The sequence below is a fragment of the Macrosteles quadrilineatus genome, unplaced genomic scaffold, assembly GCF_028750875.1.
Source record: "Macrosteles quadrilineatus isolate MER2022 unplaced genomic scaffold, UCM_ALF_1.0 Scaffold_8__2_contigs__length_117827958, whole genome shotgun sequence".
Taxonomy (NCBI): Eukaryota; Metazoa; Arthropoda; class Insecta; order Hemiptera; family Cicadellidae; genus Macrosteles; species Macrosteles quadrilineatus.
Window position 1 is genome coordinate 27,921,467 of NW_026542601.1, and position 21,249 is coordinate 27,942,715.

General features: G+C 31.0%; 1 long non-coding RNA gene across 1 annotated transcript; it reads left to right on the forward strand.

Moving 5' to 3' along the window:
• Positions 1–18,437: 18,437 nt before the first annotated feature.
• LOC129001691 (uncharacterized) lies at positions 18,438–20,945 on the forward strand. Its single transcript, XR_008491482.1, has 3 exons — positions 18,438–18,615; positions 20,269–20,380; positions 20,782–20,945. It is a non-coding gene; the product is annotated as an uncharacterized LOC129001691 (long non-coding RNA).
• Positions 20,946–21,249: the final 304 nt, after the last annotated feature.

Consider the following 21,249-nt stretch of genomic DNA (forward strand, 5'->3'; position numbering starts at 1 on the left):
CTAAGCCTATAAACCATTCGATTCGTTGGTGCGATGTTTAATGGCAGTATTACTGCTACAATATATTACTTTACTAAGTTAATACATAAAATTTCACTTAACAGTTAAAAAGCCTAACAATGTATGGGAACAAATAGTTGAAACCCTTACTTATTTAATGAACGTATCAAATAATACCATTAAATTTGTGAAAATTCTAAATAATGTTGTATGCATTATATACAATGCATTATATTTATTTCCATCCATTTGGTTATGTAGTTCACTACATAGATACTTTGATATATCTGATTTACAGCCCTCTAGACAAGAGATTTATCCTGTACTGGAAAACAAATAAAACATTTTGAAACAGTTTTTATGCAGACGAATAAACATTTTATTGTGCAGCTAAACGAAATAGGTAATGTAATAGTTATACAATTTAGATATTTGCCAGCAAGTTACGAGAAACCAATCAGAGGACGATGTTGGACTAGCTCAGTCAGACTACTGGGTCGGTGCTTGCGTTGCAAAAGCAGTCAACCCAAACTGGGCAAACATTGGACACTTAATGGTCCAAAGCACAAAATCCCTTCCTTCCAGCTGTCCCTATTGAGTTAGTAATGCCCCAAGTGACCTTTAAAACTACATTTTGTATCAAGCAACCTCTCTTATCTACCTTAACATACGTGTGATGCTTTCTTGTTTCGTCGTAATGTTTCAATACCAACAAATGGTTTCTAAGGAGCTAATAATTCAAAGACTAAGGTTTTGTAAATAGATATAACTGGAATGCAATTCACCAGAAATTCTTAATTGCATGATAAGCATTTTGTTTTGTTACATATTTAATACAGCAATATATGTTTTAAAATTTAATAATCTATCGTGGACAAACTGAATAAAAGTACATTTAGTAAATTAAAATATAATCAGTTTTATTTTAATAAGTTTAGTTGGAATAGTTTATATATGATTTACAGAGAAAAGGAGTTTGACTTGTGTATACTAGTTTGTATTTGGGATAATAAAATGAGTTGATTATTAATTCCAAAGCACTATCCCACGATCAGTTTTGGTCAAACTAAAGACCATGAGCCGAGTCTTAAAACAGTTTAATTTACAACAAGATTGCCGCCTTTAGGACGCTTTACTAACGGCCCCTGGCGGCAATTCTATCAGCTAAACCACTTGAGATAACAGCCGTAATTTTGCTAAGTTCCAACGTCAATTTAACTTCCCAAATACTCCTTTTTTAAGTCTTGAGTTTTCAATAAAATGCCAAACCTATTTTTAGGCTCGTATAATAATCTGCATTCTATATTCTACACATTCATGACACTAATCAAGATGGTTAAATGCAATAACAGGTGCGTCTTACAGCGCTTACTTCAATTCAATTGATTTGATTTCCCCTTAAAAAAGTATGCTAAGGTAAGAAGGCACAGAATTATAATAATAATTATTTCTTTATTGCTTTCAGACAATTTTGACACTGTATAGCAAACGTCAAGATTAAATATAATACAGTTCATACGACAAATATATAATATATTATAACATATATCATATAATATAGAAACTAAGGTAAAACATGGGTACCGGTAATTTATTTATAAAATCTATATACGAGTATATGCAAAAAATTATAAAACGATTAATTGATAACAATGAATAAAGTGCATTCCAAAAAGGGATAACAATTATAAATAAATCAATAAAAACTTAAAACGAACTAAACCTCTGGGGAATGATAATTTTGCGTATGAATTTAGCTCCAACGGTGTTTTGTGAACTCATCCACGTTGTAAAACACAAGATTCGTCAACTCTTGCTTAGGTCAGATTTTGAACAAGAAGAAGAAACTAGGTGAATAGTGGTTGTATGTGTTCTGGCTCGTATAAAATGTAACTATGCTTAGATTCTTTAAGCATTTTACTCCCAAGTAGTAAATCAAGAGCATTATTTTGTAAAGGGTCTCCAGACTTGGATGGTTTCCAGTAAACCTTTCTAGAGCAAGAAGTTATTGTGTTCCAGTTCTGAACAACTTTTAAACTTTTTTCCAGGGATTATAAAAATTATTTCAGAGGGTGCTTCAATTTATGATGAGTGAAGCATTAGGAAAAGAATTAGAAAAATTAAAAGTGTTCCTTTAAATATAGAATACTTGATCAATTTGGTTGAAAATTATGTTCACCATGTATGTATATATAGTCTTGAGTAAAAAAATACATTTTTGCATTTCTTTTGACAAAATTGTATGTATATTTTTCGTTTAAATGTAAAATAAACTATGTTGCTATATAGACATGTTACTTTACTTTCCTTACCTATCATTAAACAATATGATTATTGGTCACAATAACAGTACTAGAAGAATTTCTAGACATTAACAGATCATGTTAAGTACTTAATTATATTATATTATGTTCATGCAGATTTTATTTACTGTACCATTACAATGTTCTATTTCTCTGTTGTGTGTATGGTAAATTAGGACACAAACAAATTACTAACATTAATAAGATTCGCTTATAAATATAATATTGAGCTCAGTATCAGGGAATCACCAGATTAAAATGCCTTTGAGGATAAGCTTATCAAATCTCTGTCTTCCAGATAAGAGCAAAGCAGAGATCTCAGTCTTGTCCATTAAAGTGTCCATTGTTTGTTTTGCCCTCCGCCTTCTCCTATGTGTGCTTGGGCCTCTCTGTGGGATTTCTACTACGAACAAATATTTGGATCAAATAATTATTTTTAAATCTATTATTATGTGTGCGTAATGTTAAATTTAAGTGCTTTTCATTCGTAATAGGCATTTATTGTAATTAAAACATTAAAATAACCGTAAGAGCAACTCACTCCTATACAACAAGCTCTTGCTCTAAAAGTGTTTGCTGGAAATCGTCCAAATTCAGAGAAACACTGAAAACCTGTGATTAACGCTACACGAGGAGAGTGTTCGTGTCGGCTCAAAAACATTAAATTCACAAATAAATGTAGTCTACAGTTCTCTGAACGGAAAAATTACTTTAAAAGGTTTTTAAAGGTGCAGCCCTATATTATTTATGTAAAATGTGGCATTTTGTATTAAGCTGTAAAGGTATTTGCCATTTGATTTAATGAATAAATTCAATTTATTATCTATTACTTATTTGTAGGACATTTGTATGTTAATGTTTGTTTTATGTCCATGAGGAATAATATTTGTTTTTAGGCCAATCATAGTAACAAATCATGCACAAAATTAATTGATAACAAATAATATTGCTACTGTACTGATTATCTGGTAGTGCAAACTTTAAAACCATTTAAATCCCCCGATTATTTTAATAAGTCACATGATCTCAAATTCAAGAGTTGTTAGACTCCGGATTACGATTGAATATTTATAATTGTTTAAGTACCTGCATTCAGTAATCCAAATTTGGATGGGCTTTTGGATTTGTGAATGCAGGTACTTAAACCATTATAAACCTACCTGATGTTTAGTGATATAACAATGCAAGGTTTTCATTCATAGTTTGTATGATTTAATAAAATATCTAATTAATATTTTACAGGTGAAATAAAAAGAAAGTAACACATAAGCATTCTTTAAAACGTTACATTTCCATTCCATTAGTGTTAATTACGCTTAGCAGATAGCTATTAAAAATTAACAAAAGAGATTATATTTCTTTATTAATAACAAAAATACCACAGACCTACAATAGAGAAAATGGATGCAAGTAAACTTTATTTAACATCACAAATGTTAATAACTGTTGTTTAATAACTGCATAGTTAAGCTATTTATCCTATTTTTGCATTTAGTTAAGAAGAAACACGTTATGACGTAATATAATTTAAAACATATCCAAGGTAAATCTGTCGTGTCGGACGTTTCATGAGGGCAACGTCATTATTCTTCAAGACAAATTGTGTGGACTTCACATGAATGTTGAGTAGAGTTTATATCATGCATGAGGTACCTTACTTGTCTTATTTAAATATCTTATATACAAGGTAATGCATTACAGCTTTAGAAGTAAGTGGATTACTTATATTACGTACAACACGTGACTGTAAACATGTATTATTGTTGTTATACTTAACACGTCATACAGTTACAAACATCGTACCATGACATCAAACCCTGCTATAACGAAACTCTACTAACTGTAAATACCTAGTTAAATTGTATTATGAAGTCTACAAGAAATATACTAAAATTGCACTGTGTAAATTAGTTAACTATTGGGTTTTAGTGAAAGGTTTTACACTCTAGTATAGTTATTGCTATATTTCCTGTTGTAAAAACAGATCGGCTAAAAATAATAGATTTTGAAGAAACAGATAAGTGACGATATATTTTTAACATAGTTGGAATGCATGCTTGTGTTAATACACGACTTTTAAACTTTTACAATTTTAACAAAGTCTAGTCTCTAATCGTCTTACCTGACATAGCATATAAACTGAACATAGATCAATTAAATTTTATATCCAAAATATAACTTTGATAAAATCCAAAATATAATTTTGATAAAATTAAGTTATCATCATTCAGAGCTGAAAGCATGCCCTGTAACAACTCAGATGCCTAGACAATTAACGTACATTACACGTCGCCATATATTTACCAGTAGAGTTAACTAACACGTGAAATCCCTTCTAGGCTCGTCCTGATCCTAGTTTACGATGTTTACGTCGCTGAGATATCCGAGGAATATTGGGAATCACACGCTTCGATTCCTTCAACAGGATAAGCTATTTAAACCAGTTAATTGTTGGGGAAAATCTAAAATATCCCCAATAGAGTTTGTATTCAATATAGATCGCAATTTTTTGTGGTAGTTTCTTTTGAAATGGAAAAAATATACATGTAGTTCTCTTTTAAGTATTGGAGTAATGTTATCGATCTTTCGTTAACTCTATAGAAGTAACCGTTAAACAAGCTATGGCGTTTATATTATATTCTCTTCCCTTACAACAATACAATTAAAAAATTAAAATATAATTGCACTTCCTTACTTTTTGATATTGTTTAATATTATTTACTTTTAAATATATATATTTTGGACAGACTAAAATGTATGAGTATAACCAATATGAGTTTATTATAGGTTAAAACTGTTATTTAAAAATACTCTTTTAAAATGTACCGTTTTTTTTAGGATTAGTACCGAGAAATTAAAAAAAAAACAAGTGTGATAAATATCAGCAAATTGAATAAGATTTTTTAAATTCCTTACAAGAGTTTTTGCTTTGACAAAACTACTAAAATGAATAAACAATATGATTCGAAAGTTGTGAAGCTTACTTTACACACGGCTGTTACGATGAGCTCCGTAAGTTTGTGGACGCCAACAGAGGTAATTTATGGCATAATTAATACAGTTATGAGGTGCTGGGTTGTCTGCTACTGTAATGTGTCTTGGGGCCATTAGTGAACTGCCATAGAGAATTACTACAGAATATATCACACCTACACATATGGGAGTGGAGTATAAGCTGGCCTCTAGATATATTAAGTTATTATAATATAAACTATAAACAATATTACGGTTAAATAATAAAATATTGAATGAACAAACAAACAACAAATTAACACAAAGGAGTGGACAAGGGAAATTTGTTGTGTGATTTTTATACAAAATATTACCAACTAAATTACTTGACAAGCACCAATTAGCTTGTTAGTTGTGGCTGTTAATTAATTTATGTACTGAAATTAACATCGTATTCTTATAGATGAAAGTAGGTTTTTTGTTAATCACTTTTCTTCACGCTGTCAAGTACAATTGAAGATTAGAAGTTAAAACACAATCGGTAAAATACTTTGCATTTTTTACAAAACAAAGTGATTTTGCGAAAATGCCATCGAATAATAACAAAGAAAATGTGAAGATACATTTTCTGCAGCTGACACCGTGTTACTCGCGACCAGCTGTTGCTTATTGCCTTCTAAATTACACTTTCTTCTGGGGTCTTTAGTCACTTGATGTTTTCCTCGTAGTAAAACAGCATCATTGTGTAAATTGTACATTATTACGATGGGTTACATTTAAACCTAAAATAAGTTAAAACTGTTTAGTAAACTCATTAATCTTGATTATGTTTTAAGACGACAAGCGAGCACACAAAGGACATTTCTGGTGTGATGAAGAATTTACAAAATATTACTAATAAAATTACTTAAAATGAATAAATGAATAAACATGCCTACATTTACGAGCATCTTTCAGTACAAGAATTGTTTTACAAAGTAACTCATGTCAATATAAATAACTTAAAGATTATACAACAATCATGATTCAAAAACAATGTGTATGACAAAACTTAATTATTATACAAACAAATTAAAAAATGAACCAATTGTCTTGTAGTTTGTAGCATGCAAATAATTTAAACTATGAAATGCCCATACTTAAATATACTACACAGTAAATGGTTCCAAAAAATCAAGACAACAGTAGAGATCCAAAAAATCCCCATTGGTTTTAAACTATTTATTACTTCTTAGAATATCAGTGCTATAGGGTATATATTTTGTTCCTGATATAAAAGCTTTTCAACCCCTCGATCTTGCTAAATTTCCTAATCTAAGGTGGTATTAAAAGCTAGTGTGGTAATCAACATAGCACACATTTCCTTACAGGTTCTAGATAAAGGGAAGATAACCACGCAAATAAACCAAAATTATAACTACTCTTAGCTTACACATCTGCACAAAATTACTATTAGTTCGATGACGTTGTATTTTTTTAACCGATTAAAAACGGTTAAACAATTTCGGCTTGCACATTTTTTGCAGAAAGTCAATCACTTCCAACAGGTGTAAGCAAAGCATTCTTTATGCTTCAGTAACGTTGTAATGGCTAGCGGCCAATGTAACATTGTAGACATTAGTAAAGCTTGGCAATTCCATTACACTCAGTGAGGGTTGTTGTCTACACTGACAATGTAGAGAGCTCCGGGGTAAGCTCCTTTTACAATAGGATAAGCCTTTCAGCCTTATAGTGATTGCCTACCTACCAGTTTACCCTTGTACTGATTGTGCCTATAGAATTATTAGATCTATAACAATTGTCAAAGGTAACACTTGATAGTGTATGAAAGTTTAAATACTTTTGAAATAAAATCTCTTAGATTTGTGTAATAGTAGATCAACTCAAACAACGGTTAATAAACTCTTTTAATAAGTTTATATTTTGCAACTTATTGTCATGACGTAAAAAGTTTGAAATACACTGACTTCATGTTAAAAAAGCTTTAACCAACAAAAATACAAAAATCCAGCTTAACATGTTTTACCTTAAAGCCTCGAGGAATCATACCGTGCTTCTGATAATAACATAACCTGATATAACATGATAATCACTGATGAATGTGATGCTTTTTAAAATTAATTGCAGACCAATTAAAGCGTAAAGCTTGAGTAAGTCCGTAAAAAGAACATTGTAGAAATATTAAAGATTAACGAGTGTATTATTGTCCATATCAGAATCGTATGTAGTTTAATTGATTCTTCGTAGTTTAGAAAGAGTCCAAACTATTTTATACCATTCTCCCTTAATCATTCCAACTTTTTATTCTATTAATAATTTTAAAAAAATACAAAAAAGTATTCACGAATCCTACGTTTTTAAAATCCTTAATTGTGTATCTTTCTAGTAATACTTGTATATTTGGTCTTCAGTTCTGATCGTTAATAGTTCGTTGAGGTAAGTGATCAGAAACGATATGCAACAATTACGATTGATTTGGTGATACTTAAAAATTTCAATAAATAAATGTAAGCTCGAGGCAACAAAAAGCTAAGCTAAGCAATAAGTTTGATAGCCGTATTGCTTGTAAAACAAATATTTTCAATTATAATATAATAGAGTTTGACCCCAATTTATAGAAAGAACGTCTATGTATGTTATTTCTAAGCAATATTTTAATAATATTACGGATAAAGAGTCAACCAATGAACAAGTTAGCCAATTGTATGACATATTTGAGTCCAAAGTTTAGCTAAAGCATATGTTTACTGCATTACATTCTGTATGTCAATGCACGTTTTTAGATGAAAGATGATTTTGAATTACACATTAGGGGGTCGCAAAATGATGTAGGCTTACGATCTAACGAAATATTTTATTTTGTTAAAAAGAAAATATTGTCGATACTAATATGCCTACTTTCCACTACGTTAGTAAAATAATGTTTAATTACTTGTTAAAAACGTCTATCTTATAAGGTTATTTACAAGGAAGGGATTCGCCTAAAGACAAAATGTAATACAATGTGTTCCCTATAGGTACTTTACTATGCAAAGATAATTATCTTTCATCATCAGAAGTGTTCATTACACAATAACTTGAGTAAATTACAGCTCAACGTCAAGAAGTTATTAGGTTTTGATGGCGTTTCTGGAATATCGTGCGTTTTAAGCCGGTGAAGTTCTTTACGGCTACAGTTTATCGCTTTAATATCTTTATTAAGTGTATAATACATGCAAGATAGTATTACAGCATTCTAGGAACTACTAGTTTGAAAATTCCGGGAATAATTTTGTATAATTAAGCTGTTCTAAAGAAAATTCATAATTTAAATCAACAGTCTTTCTTACAATATTAATACTATTAATTAATACTATATTAATACTATATTAATATAGTATTATAATAATTATAATACTATAGTTATACTATAACTATAATTATATACTATAATTATAATATTATAGTATTATATTAATTAATATAATATACTATATTAATTAATACTAGGAAAAGTGTAAAAATGGAAAAGCTAATTAAACTCTTAGTGTCAAGTAAAGTGTTTGTGTGGTTACAGATTGCTTTGACACAGAAAGCAAATCACAACCGAGCCAAGCTTGGTGTTGAGGTTTCTGCTTTCATTTAACAAATTCAACATTGGCCTAAAGGCTTGTCATAGTGGTGTCAAAAAAAAATATAATGGTTAAAACCTGTAAAATTTACTAGCTCACTGAACAATGAAAGAAAATAACAGTTCATCCATTGATCGAAGACTACACACGACACAGGGTTACTCAACATTGGGAAAATACTAAAACCTAATATCCCAAGTATTAAAAAAAAACTTTGCCAAAAATAATGTTGAAGAAATCAATTGGGCTTTCACTTGATAGCTGAGTTATTTAAGAGTTACATCTATCATAAGTCACTAATATATGTATTTCATATCCTTTCTGTGAGTATTTTTGAAGAAGAGGAAGCAATTGAAATTGTCTTTTCATAAGAAGATAACACTATTAAAAACCATACGTAAATCAATGAATAAAAAAATGTATTGAAGTATTAAGGTTTTTACCTTATTTATATGAAGCAGTAGAAATGTTTGACGAGACACAGTTTTTTGTTTGCCTTTTGTAACTGTGTGAGATTTGTGAATAAGTTATTAAAAAATATTGAATGGGTTTGTGAATCCACATATTACTTAAGTCATAAACTTGTTTGGACAATGTTCTATTGGCCTAACAACACATTCATTTCAGGAGGATAAATTATGGGATTGTTCCGTCGTACAAACAGAGCAAAACCATCCAAAGCTTTTGATCACACAATGTTGGTAAGATTAATCTAACTAATTATAGCCATTCATAATGGTTATAATTATCCTAAATCAGTGAAGCGAAATTTCACATTGTATTACCATCAGATATGATACAAAAACAATCAGTTAATGAGCAATGTATTTAGGTTAAAATCTCTTATTTCTTGATTTAATTATACAATCAATAGTTAATTTGGTTTAGTACAATCTTTTAGGCTACTTTGTTACTTAGAAAAGATCTAAACATTGCCTGTATGAAAAATATCAGGTTTAGGTATTGTCTTTAGGTAGGTTTAGGTGTTGTTATACACTATATATGAGGTTACATTACCATAATCACCAACATGGATCACTTGGAAATTAAGATTATGTAACCTCATATATATTATATCAGAGTGATTCAGAAATACCCCCGCCGCAGCAAACCTGCAGACTAAGCGAATTTCCATTTGACTGATTGTATGTACACTGAAATGTCTACTTTAAAATATAACATTTATTCCCGATTTTAATAGAATTAGTTTAAAAAGTACTTAGGTTTGCTGCATCAGGGAGGGTAAAACTGTTTTTTTTTTGTAAAATGTTAATAGTTAGTAAGAAATAAAAACATTTTCCAAATTTGATCAAAATATGTTCATAAACAAGCAAACTACAACAGTTTACTTATTCTCCATAAGAATAACATGGGAATTTTAAATTTACAATTTTTTGGAATTTTCTCCGTAACCATTAGGCGCATAATAACGTTTCAATATACTAAATTATTTGTTTTTTTAAGCTCTACAAAATGGTTTGGAAAGAAATTGCAAAATTTTATGTTTTTTGGGTCAAAAATGGGAAAACCTATTTTTACCCCATAAAACCCCCCATAAACCCCCGTTCCCATAATCCGATCATTCTGGATCGCGAACTCGTTCGAATAAACGTAGATTTACACGTTTGTACCAAATTTCATCAAAATCGGATCATTTTTGCTTGAGTTATCGTGCTAACGGACATATATCAACGAATACATATATACCTCAAAACGAAAAAAAAATCGGTCCCACGTCCAGGTCTTACCATGAGTACTACGGTAATAGCTTATTCCCTATATGGGAAATTCGCTAAAAAAAACAACATACAACATGATGTTGTTATACGTCCAAAACAATTGCAAGAATTTTGCCGTAAAGTAAGGATGAAAAAACATAAAATTCCTTCTAATTTAATTTTAAGTAACAAGAATGCTTAAATCCACGAGATCTGGCTTTGGGGAAACTGTGTTTTTAAATTTATTGTTAAAGCTTTGAAATATAGAACGAACTGTATCGTTGTGTTTCAAGCTGTCAACAAAGATGTGTGACGAATTACTTTGTAAATCATCAATGTTATGTATCTTGCGATGTCGTGACGGTGACATCCATATGTTGACACTGACTGATAAAACTTCAGAGTTGACGGTAACCAAATAAATCCACGACTCATATATTGGGACTTAAAACTTTAAATAAATATATAATACAATTACATAAAAGAGGCACACCATACATTTAAAAGATGGTCCAGATTCTATAAAGATCAGTTTTTGGCAGCATGTAGTAGGCCTTATACTGTATGATCGGTTGTTACATATTTGAGAGTTTTTACCATAGGGAATTATATTAGATGAAGTAATTACTCACAGTTTCATATTCTACCTTAATAAAATGTGAATGTTATTGTAGGGCTTGTGAAGTTTCTACACTGCAGTTAAAATAAACATAGTTTCTTTTTATAGATATTTGTTTGATCTTTTAATGAAACAAACAAAGGTATGGTTTCTAATCAATTAAACATTTCTGAACCGCAAATAAAGGATTTAGTAGTAATAATTTAAGTTCAGTGTGCCTGTGAAGATAAGATAATTATTATTACAATTAGCAATACGAACGTCCCTATCACTGAGCCCATCAGCATATTTTCTCTTTACTGTGATTATATCATTGTAATTTAAAAACAAAATAATATACTTCATACCAGTAAAGTTATGTAAATGCAATGCTAGAAGATCGTAATGGAGTTTAAAATATATCGGAATTATCTTGTAAAATGTTTTCCTAAAATAAAACAAAATATCTAATACTTACAAATATATATATATAAACATCGACACGTAGTACTTTTAATATTCGACGGAAACAGTTGAAGTAATTTCAATATTAGGTATTTACTCAGTATAGCTTCTGTTAAAAATTTTGGGCAGCTAATAAGGCAGTATTTGTAAATATTACTTGTCATATTCTTATGAAAATAGTCAGTGAGCAAACATAGGGGTAACGTGAACTCTGGCGTCACAAGTGTGAATTATAAATCCTGCAGCACAATTTACTGCTTGGCTCGTGATTTACAGTGTCGTATATTTGGTAACCTCTATATTACTGAAACGCATTATCAATAGCCTGAACAAGACAACTTAGATTGTAAAAAAATCAAAGTCTATTAATAAAATATGTAATTTCATAGTGGATTTTAATGATTTATTTTATGATTTTAAGATTACGTATATTTTATTGTTTACAAAAATCGTATTGTAGTGAATACAGAATTATTTAAAGAGTTTAAGAATCATTTAATGAGCAAGAAGCATTGGGCAATTTAATAATTACTTTTATTAAGAGAGGGTTTAAATAGTGTCATTAATGCCTAAGCAATAATTGAATTCTCATATTGTTTCTTATCTTTTCGGTAAACCGGTTTCATCAAACACCGACAAAGATACTCATTATAAGCAATTTAATGCAACTTATTTCCACAAAGATGGTGGATGTGAATTGTGCAAGTGTTTAAGTCGCTGGGTTATTTTATAATCATATAGCAACAGGTCAAAGCCGCGACATTTGGACCAATTACTCCTAGACAGACGTGACGCGCTCTAATAAAGATTCCATTTCCAACCAATAATATGTTTGTTATTCTTATAAATTAGATTTATTTTTATTTAAAACCTAATAATTTGTCAAATCGTGTGTCCTTTTGTCAATACATATTTTATTATTTTACATTTATAAATATTCAAAGATGAACCAATCAGTTATTATAGTGATAATTTAACAGTTTTCGTATCCAGGTCAATAATAATTTCGGCAATTATTTTTATCAGTTGGCACTGGAACAATCTATTATCAGGGTTAGAACTGAATTTATGAGATTGCACTGCTCTAAGTCTGAAAGCAGCGGATTAGACTTAATACGCACGATATACTTGAATAGAAGCTGAACACTTTAAACCCTGTTTAATTGAATTACCTTAAAAAAACGATGCTTTACTGACTCTCCTTTGCTGTAATTTACCTCATTTGCTAAAGTAAGATTCTCAATTCGCAGGTGATGTTTCATTGTAATTATAAATCTTTTAAATTACGATTCAATTATAATAACTAGGATTACAATTTAATTAGGACAACTAATTTTGGATCCATTGTACGTGGACAAGGATAAACTTTCTTTCTTCCAATAGTATTACAGTTTTAAAAAGTTTATTTTGTCAAGTCGTTTTCAAATTGCTTCATTCTAATATACCGAGTGAGCAAAATGGTTTAGGTTACCTGGCTTCGTAAAGTAATCCTTGTAGTAGTACTACTCTACTTTAGAGTCTCGGACTGCTTTAAGAGTCTATCATCAGGTGAAAAAAACATCTAGTAATTAATTTGGCCGGAACAGTTGACGTCAAGAACACGACACATGACACAAACACGAAGCACACGACAAAATTACGAAAACTGTTCTAAACACTGTAAAAATCTGGCCAGTACCTACTATTATGGGTGACATGTGCGGCAACGAGTCATGAGTCAATACTGCATGTCAAAGCCCGGGAATGACGTAATGTCCCTCTCCTTATCTTCCTTAATATTAGTTTTGTGTTGTCGCTATTGTGTCCATAAGCTGATAGTCTCTTAGCCTTATTGTTAATTATATTAAATTCGATCGATAGTTTGACATTTAATACAAATTGAAGAATTTCCTTGGACGTCTTATATAAATTTAGCACTCTTCAATTGTGTTCATGTTCCTTTCTTGCATAGATGGAGAATTTGTTAATCTGTATTTCAATTTGTATAATAAGGTTAGAGCTGATTAAATGGTTGGCGTAAGCTGATGCTGAGTGTTCTTCTGGTAAATTTTCTTTGAAGCAAAAGATCTTGATGTTTGGCCAATGTTCGTGTTTGTGTTTGTGTCTGTGTCGTGTTCTCAATGTCGATGGATATAGCCAAATTTGGTCAATTTGGATAGATGACTAGAAGTTTTTGTCACCTGATGATTGACTATTAAATCAATCCGAACAAAATGCAAATCACGGCTTTCTAAAGGTATCGCAGTATCAACACCGAAACTATATAGTTAATTTTAAACCATTTTCCTTAAATTTAGCGATCCAGGGGCTACTACATCTTGGTAGTCAAAAGTTTCACGCACTTAAAAGTATCACGATTTATATAGAACGTACAAAAAAGTGAAACATAACTTACGAAATTTAATCTTTTATTAAAATTGTCCACAAATTGAATTAGCTTTTTGAGGAACTGCTGTATATCTGAATTACGTATTGAAATGTAGGGAACATAGTAAGAAGAGTTAGGCAATATTGTAGATTTCCAACAATAAAATGATTACTATAATATACGTGGATTTATTATATGATTTGAAACACACTAAGGTGTTGCGAGACAGTAGAATCCCCACAGAGAATAAAGTGTAAACATTGAGGCAGACTGAGGGGAAAACAAACAATGAACACTTTATGGACAAGACTGAAATCTCTGCTTTCCTCTTATCTGGCAGGCGGAGATTGTATAAGCTTAGTTGATTATTAAAATAGTTATCTGAAAATATATTTTGTTTAAAGTAATCATGTACGATAATATCATCCAGCACACTCGATACTTCCTTTATTAAAGTAAACATAAAAACTCATAATATTAAGGATACTTTATTATATAAGGGATCCTTAATTATACTCATAAATTAAACTCCTTTATTAAACTCATAATCCTTTATTATATAAAGTATTGAATCAGGCTTAGTGAATAAATCCAACTTTATATTTAGATCAAACATTTATAAAATGATTTACCTTCTATGATATCATTTATTTTAAGTGTTATTTAGCCATTTAGTCTATTGATCATTTGTTTGTGTAATTGATCAAAATTATGTGAATTAATTTTCAAATAACATTTTAAAGGGGTTGTCAAGTCATAATTCATTTACAACATGTAATTGTTAGTTTTAAGTATAATCTTCGCCCTTATTTATGAGTCTACACGCGATCAGTACTTCAAGAGCGATGTTTGTTATGCATTATTCTGGCGGTAAAATATAATTGCTATAGAGTGAGGTTGCGTGCGTTAAAAACCGTTACTTAAACTTCGGTTTTATGGTATCTGAATTCATGAGTTCTGAATTGACTTAATGTGCAACTAAAGATAATAACGGAATTTTAATAACGTTTTTAAATGTTAGTTATTCTGAAAATATTTTTATTTATTGTTATCTTAAGAAACTTGAACAGTCATTATATACGTGTTTATGTGTGGTTCTCCTTTATTAATGAAGGAGGTTTTGTTATAAAGAGAACAATCATTCATCATTTCATTTCATTTTTCAAAAAGAAATATGTAACGAACCTAATTTCCTATGAGTATTATAAGAACTTCTAAATGATAAGCTGTATGCTATCAGAAAACAAACATCTATATTCAAATTAGTGGTCAGTAATCCTTATAGACTTTTAAGAAGGTAACCACTTTTAAATTTAATCACAGACCTTTTTGATAGCCAGTATATGTGTACTACGTAGAGACTGGAGTGGAACTATGATATGTAAATTAGTATAAACCTTGTATAAGCAATCATCAATAACCACTACCGAAAATGTATACTTCGATTTCTATATACAATCTGCACTCGAGTCTGCAGCACTCGTGGGACTATAACTATAAAACATAAATATACATTCAAAAACCTATTCCACTAAAAGAAAAATCTAACCCAAAAATAAAATAAAACCCCTTAGTCGAAGCAAACCTGCGCACTGATTATACTCCTTGTAACTTCTTATCGTTTTTCAAAAAGAACCTAAAATAAATTTGAGTTTAAATTATAGCTCATGTTACTGATATGGTCATCAAATATTATTGGGATTGAAGCACGACGAGGATAAATATATTTTAGTTAATTAAACAATTTTACAGATACAAATATGTCTTTATATTATTATTAGGTGAGTCGGTGGCTGACCATTGTGTTGTATTTTGTCGGTAGCGTCACGGACTTCGGGCCCAAGGCAGCGATGTCGTGGGTTCTGCTCCTGGTTACTGCCGCAAACATTTTATCAGTACAGTTCACCTTCTTTCTTACTGTACCGGCTATGTGTAGTCTTTGTGGAGGGGCAAAAACTAATCATAGAACGGCAGAAGATGTACTTAATTAATGGGAGTGAACCTTTTAAATACACTACACAGTAAGCTAAGCAACTAATTTATGTTCTGTTTGTAGAGAAGATAGTCGTTTTGTTCTAAAAGGATCCGTAAAATCAGCAAGACCTTATTAAATTTACCAGCTTTTCCAGGCTTAGCACTCTTATTATTTATCTAGCAGGATAACATTCAAATAAACTAATGACATTTCCCAATGCCATAATACGATTTACAGTCAACGACATAACTAAAGAAGGATGACCTACTTAACCTTTAAAAAAACAATTTTATTCTAATAAATTATTAAAAATTAAATTATTAGCCTTTACAAAAAGAACTCAATACAATTGTTTTTTATGGAACTAAGTGTAATGCAAGGGGGGACACATACAACCACGCGTACTGTGGTGACTTACCGGTGTAAAATGGTCTAGTAAAGCTGGGCAATTCCATTACACTCAGTGAGGGCTGTTATCTACACTGACAATGTAGGTTCAGAGCCCCGGGGTAAGCTCCTTTTACAACAGGATAAGCCTTTCAGCCTTATAGTGATTGCCTACCACCCTACCCATGTACTGATGAAAAGTATACAAAAATCGTCAAATTGATAATGCATATTTGTAAAGTATTATTGAGTTCACGCATGTTTTGATTTTGAAACACGTTTTTACTTTTATTATAACTGTTAAATTCTTTTATTTGTACTACGTTTACAGTATAATGTTGTGGAATACCCCATTTTAACAAACTACCTGAATATGTCCAAAAGGAAATGATCTTTGGAGTTTTATTCATTATTTGGAGTGTTATAAACCTCTAAACTCTAATGACATGCAATGCTTTAAATATTTTCACAGTTTTTTTGAAGCCTGATAAATTAATAGCAATAAACAAAATTCATGAAATTTTATTTGTATTATTAAATGAAACGTTTCCTATAGTCGCTTGTCAAATTTAGGGGATTTCATTTGGCCAACTACTGGACATTTAAATTAACTTTTTGATTATCCACCTAAATATTTTATCTTAGGTATCGCATATAGAAGTGGAAAGGGCGAGTTAATGATAATCGGTGACATTTAAGGTAACACCTTCACTTAATATACAATAACTTGTTCTAATAACTTACTAATACGTTGCATTTATATTGATCCCTAGTGAAAAAAATTTTCTGGTCCAGGTTCTGGCCAGTACTGTCACAGAACTGACCAGTTCTGCCACAGTACTGACAAGTACTGGCCAGGTTCTGGGCGAGACTGGCCAGGTTCTGGGCGATACTGGCCAGGTTCTGGGTGATACTGGCCAGGTTCTGGGCGATACTGGCCAGGTTCTGGAATGATACTGGACAGGTTCTGGAGGGTACTGGGCTGATACTGGCCAGTACTGGGCTGATACTGGCCAGGTTCTGGCGAGTACTGGGCTGATATTGAAGTTTGTATCTTTATTTTAATGGGTCTGGTTTTACTTGATAGTTTTAGTGACTTATGCCCAGTACATTTTTGTATTATTATGGCAATAAAACTATATTCTGATTCTGATACTGGCCAGGTTTTTGCTGGTACTGGATGATACTGGCAGTGTTCTTGGCTGATAATGGCCTCTGGTCCAGAATTCAGACACAATTATATGTGTTTGTTGTTTTTTTACAAGTTATTCACTTTGGTAAATTGGAGATTACTGATAACGATTAATTTATACATAATGAGCAAATCTGTACAGAGCTACAGACCACAAGTGTTGCCCGATTGTGATGAAATTCAGCAAGTAATAAGTACCAAACCATGGGTTTTCAAAGTTTTAACTTTTTTGAAATTTTGTTTTTAATGGTGATTTTTCCATAAAAACCCATGAAATAATAGCAAAATCTTATTTAAAAAAATTGGCCAAAAATTTTTTATAAATAACAAGTATGTTAGAGCCCTTTAAATTCAGAAAAAAATTTTACAACGCCTATTACTGTAAAATTACAGTTTAAAAGCTACTGTAACTTATATGTTATTTTATATATAATAGAGGAAAACTGTGTTTTTTTAACCTATATTGATCAAAATTAGTATATTTTGGTCCTTATAATTTAAATTTAAATGGTGCAACCTCTCAGTGTTGTGAAAATTAGGGTTTATATTTTTTGCAACTTTTGTGATTTTTTCCTGTAAAATATTAAAGTTACTACAGTACTACCACATACCCATACATAGGACAAGTATGTGTCCTAATTATCTCTACAACCAAAATAAAAGATTGATTAAAATAACTACTGTATTGTTTTTAAAAATTGAGCAAGATTTAAATTTTAAAAGAATTTTCGCGCCAGACTGAGAGCTAATGACAGGGTCCAGTGCAGTCCGTGGCAGAGGAGGGGAGGGGACTGATTTTTCTGTTCCAACTCCAACTGTCAAAAGATCGGCGTCGCCATCTTTGCTTGGCTGTTGTGCGTAACCTCTTGACTTTGCAAAAGTATAACTTAGTCCTTTCAATTTAAAATTAAAATGTAATAGTGTATAATCGTATCCATATTATATTAGTAGCCTAAGATTTTTGTTGTTAGGTAGTTTACCTTCAGTTTTTTAGTTTTCTTTCACCAAAGAATATCGTTATTGAAGAGGCTGTCTCCCAAACCAAGGTAAGGAATTCAAAATAACATTAGGCCTACTTTAGTTAATAAGTTTCAATGTGAGTTACACATCAAAAATTAGGTTCGATAAAAATTCTGCAACATCTAGGCTAGTCTTTCTTTAAACTGATTAAAGTTAGGTTAAGTTATAAACCGGTAGTTAAGTTAAGTTACTTATAGAAAACGAACCTAAATGAGTTAGCCAGGCTTTGGCTTACAGTTAAATAAGTTTTTAGACTACCTAACAAATTTGCATTGGATTTAATCTTAGTACATTTGTTAGTAGGCCTATAGCCTTGATGGGGCTTTCTTTGAAAGTTTGGTTTTTACTTGAACGGAGTCCTAACGTTTTACTGCATGTCCTAATGCGATATCACTTTTTAACCTTACTTAGGTGAACCATTGGCCACAGTTTCAAATCTGCAACTTTTAACAACCTATATAGGAATATACCTAACTTAGCCTACTACAATCATTTTCTTAAACCTATGCAGTCAGCCTTAGTCAAAGCCTAGATTAAAAGTTAGGTTACAAGTTAAATATCTTAAATAGTCTACCGTAACTCAATTGTTAGGCCCTACACCTAAATAATTCTTACACCCTTAAAGGATAGTTGATTTCATAAAATAAATTCCTTAGGCATAAGTTAAAAATAGGCTACCGGTACTGCTAGGTAGGGTAGGATAAAAATAAAATCGAGCCAAGCGCAGTAAATTAAACTTAGGCTAGGGAGCATAAGCTAACCAAAAATAACTTCCAACAAACCGAAAATGTACTCCTATCTAACGTATTTGTTTGACCAATTCCTAGAATAACTTAATTTGTTATTTACTGTCACACTATGGATGAGGCCTTTTTTATGTTATAATTAAGTTATTGGTAACATTTCTCGACTGATAACTTACCAATAATTTATTCATACGGTATTGACAGTGACAGCCAGTTTGTTCTAATTTACCTGAACTTTGCGACATTTTACATATCCTAGGTTAAGTTAAGTATAAGTAAATATAAGTTAAGTTCTAGCTAACCAATTTGCGTCAAAATCTGTTACGTTTCTTCAGCGGTATGGATTTTTCTAGGCCTGTTTACTTCTTAACTGAAAGTAAGTTAGGCTAGAACAAATTTTATGTTGTTAATAAATGTATGTAGCCTACATAGCTTGGTTATTGTATCCATACTTTTGAAATTTGTGAAAATTGAATGAGAATCGGCTGCGGCACATTTTATGTGCGTGGGTTATGCTTGTCGAAGCACCTTATTGCACCATGCCGAGTTTTGTGAACTGTACCCTATTTAAGCATGAGTAGATCTGGGAAAACTTTATTATGGTTGATTTTTAGGCCCTTCTACAGCATTGAGAAATATATTAAGCTGATTTTGATTCAATCAAATTTATTTATTCCCAACGGCAAATCACCGTTACATGAGATTGCAAAAAAATAAAGTTAAAAAAGTGTGCATGAAGTTCTTGTCAAAGGTTTAACTTCTTTTTGTCTGTCTTCCCCATTTAAAGTTTTGAATCTAGAAATTCGCTGATGGAACCTTTTCAAGCTGAAACCTTTTTCAAAGTTTTGGTGGTTTTGAGATTAGATTTTGACACGTTACTAGTGCTACATAGCCTACTATTAATAATAGCAAACTTCTTGTTATTTCTTACAGAAGCTGTTTTTCAACCAGTTTCCAGAGGCCAAAGAAAAAGAAACATCGAGACGGTGACAAAAGATTGGCTAAGACCGTCATGAAATCGAATTGTAAGCAAGTAGGAAGGAAGGTAATTTGATACCTAATGATTGATTAATAGATGATGTTAGTCACCATCAAAGCAAAATGTAAAAACTTAGCCTAATGTTTCATTTGCCTTACAGAGTTGATGCTTGATTTATTTGCACATAGCCTATCTCTCTAAGATATCAAAACTAATAGGTAGGCCTATAGACAAACAAATTAAAACCAACACTTTTTTTTATTGGAAACTGCAACATTTTCTCAACCAAAGCAAAATGATATGTTTAAGGAGTTAATGGCAAAAAAGGGCTCAGTAAATTGAAAGAAGCCAGGTGTTCTGATTCTGCTTTAGAATAAGAAATCTGTTCATGAGTCATCTCTTAAAAATTTACATCCAACACCAGTTGAATATATTCAATGTTAATAATATAATGTTACTTTTTTCAGGAAAGAAACGACTGAGGAGGACGAAGACTGCATCCCATAAATGGCTCATGGACTCAATCTTTAGATAATCTTTATGTCTTTAAAATTCATTATTATTTATAAGTGCAAAGATCTAATGTAATATTTTTAAATACATACATGTTGGAGTATAATGCTGAATATTGATTAAGGCCTACACATTAACTAATGAGGTAATTTTTCAAATACCTATGGATAAACATTAACAAAATTAAATATTTTGTAATGGATGATCAATTTAACAGCAGTATTACCTTGCTGACTAAAATAGAAGAAAATTCACAAATAATAATTCTTTTACCAACAAAGGAGCTAGTAGACCTAATAATCCTGTGTTAAATTGTGCATTGTCTTTTGATTTTGTCACTAAGGTAGGCCTAAGATTTATAGGCCTACATAAAAAATCGATAAAATGCTGGCCTAAAGCCATCTTTACAAACAGTTTCAATA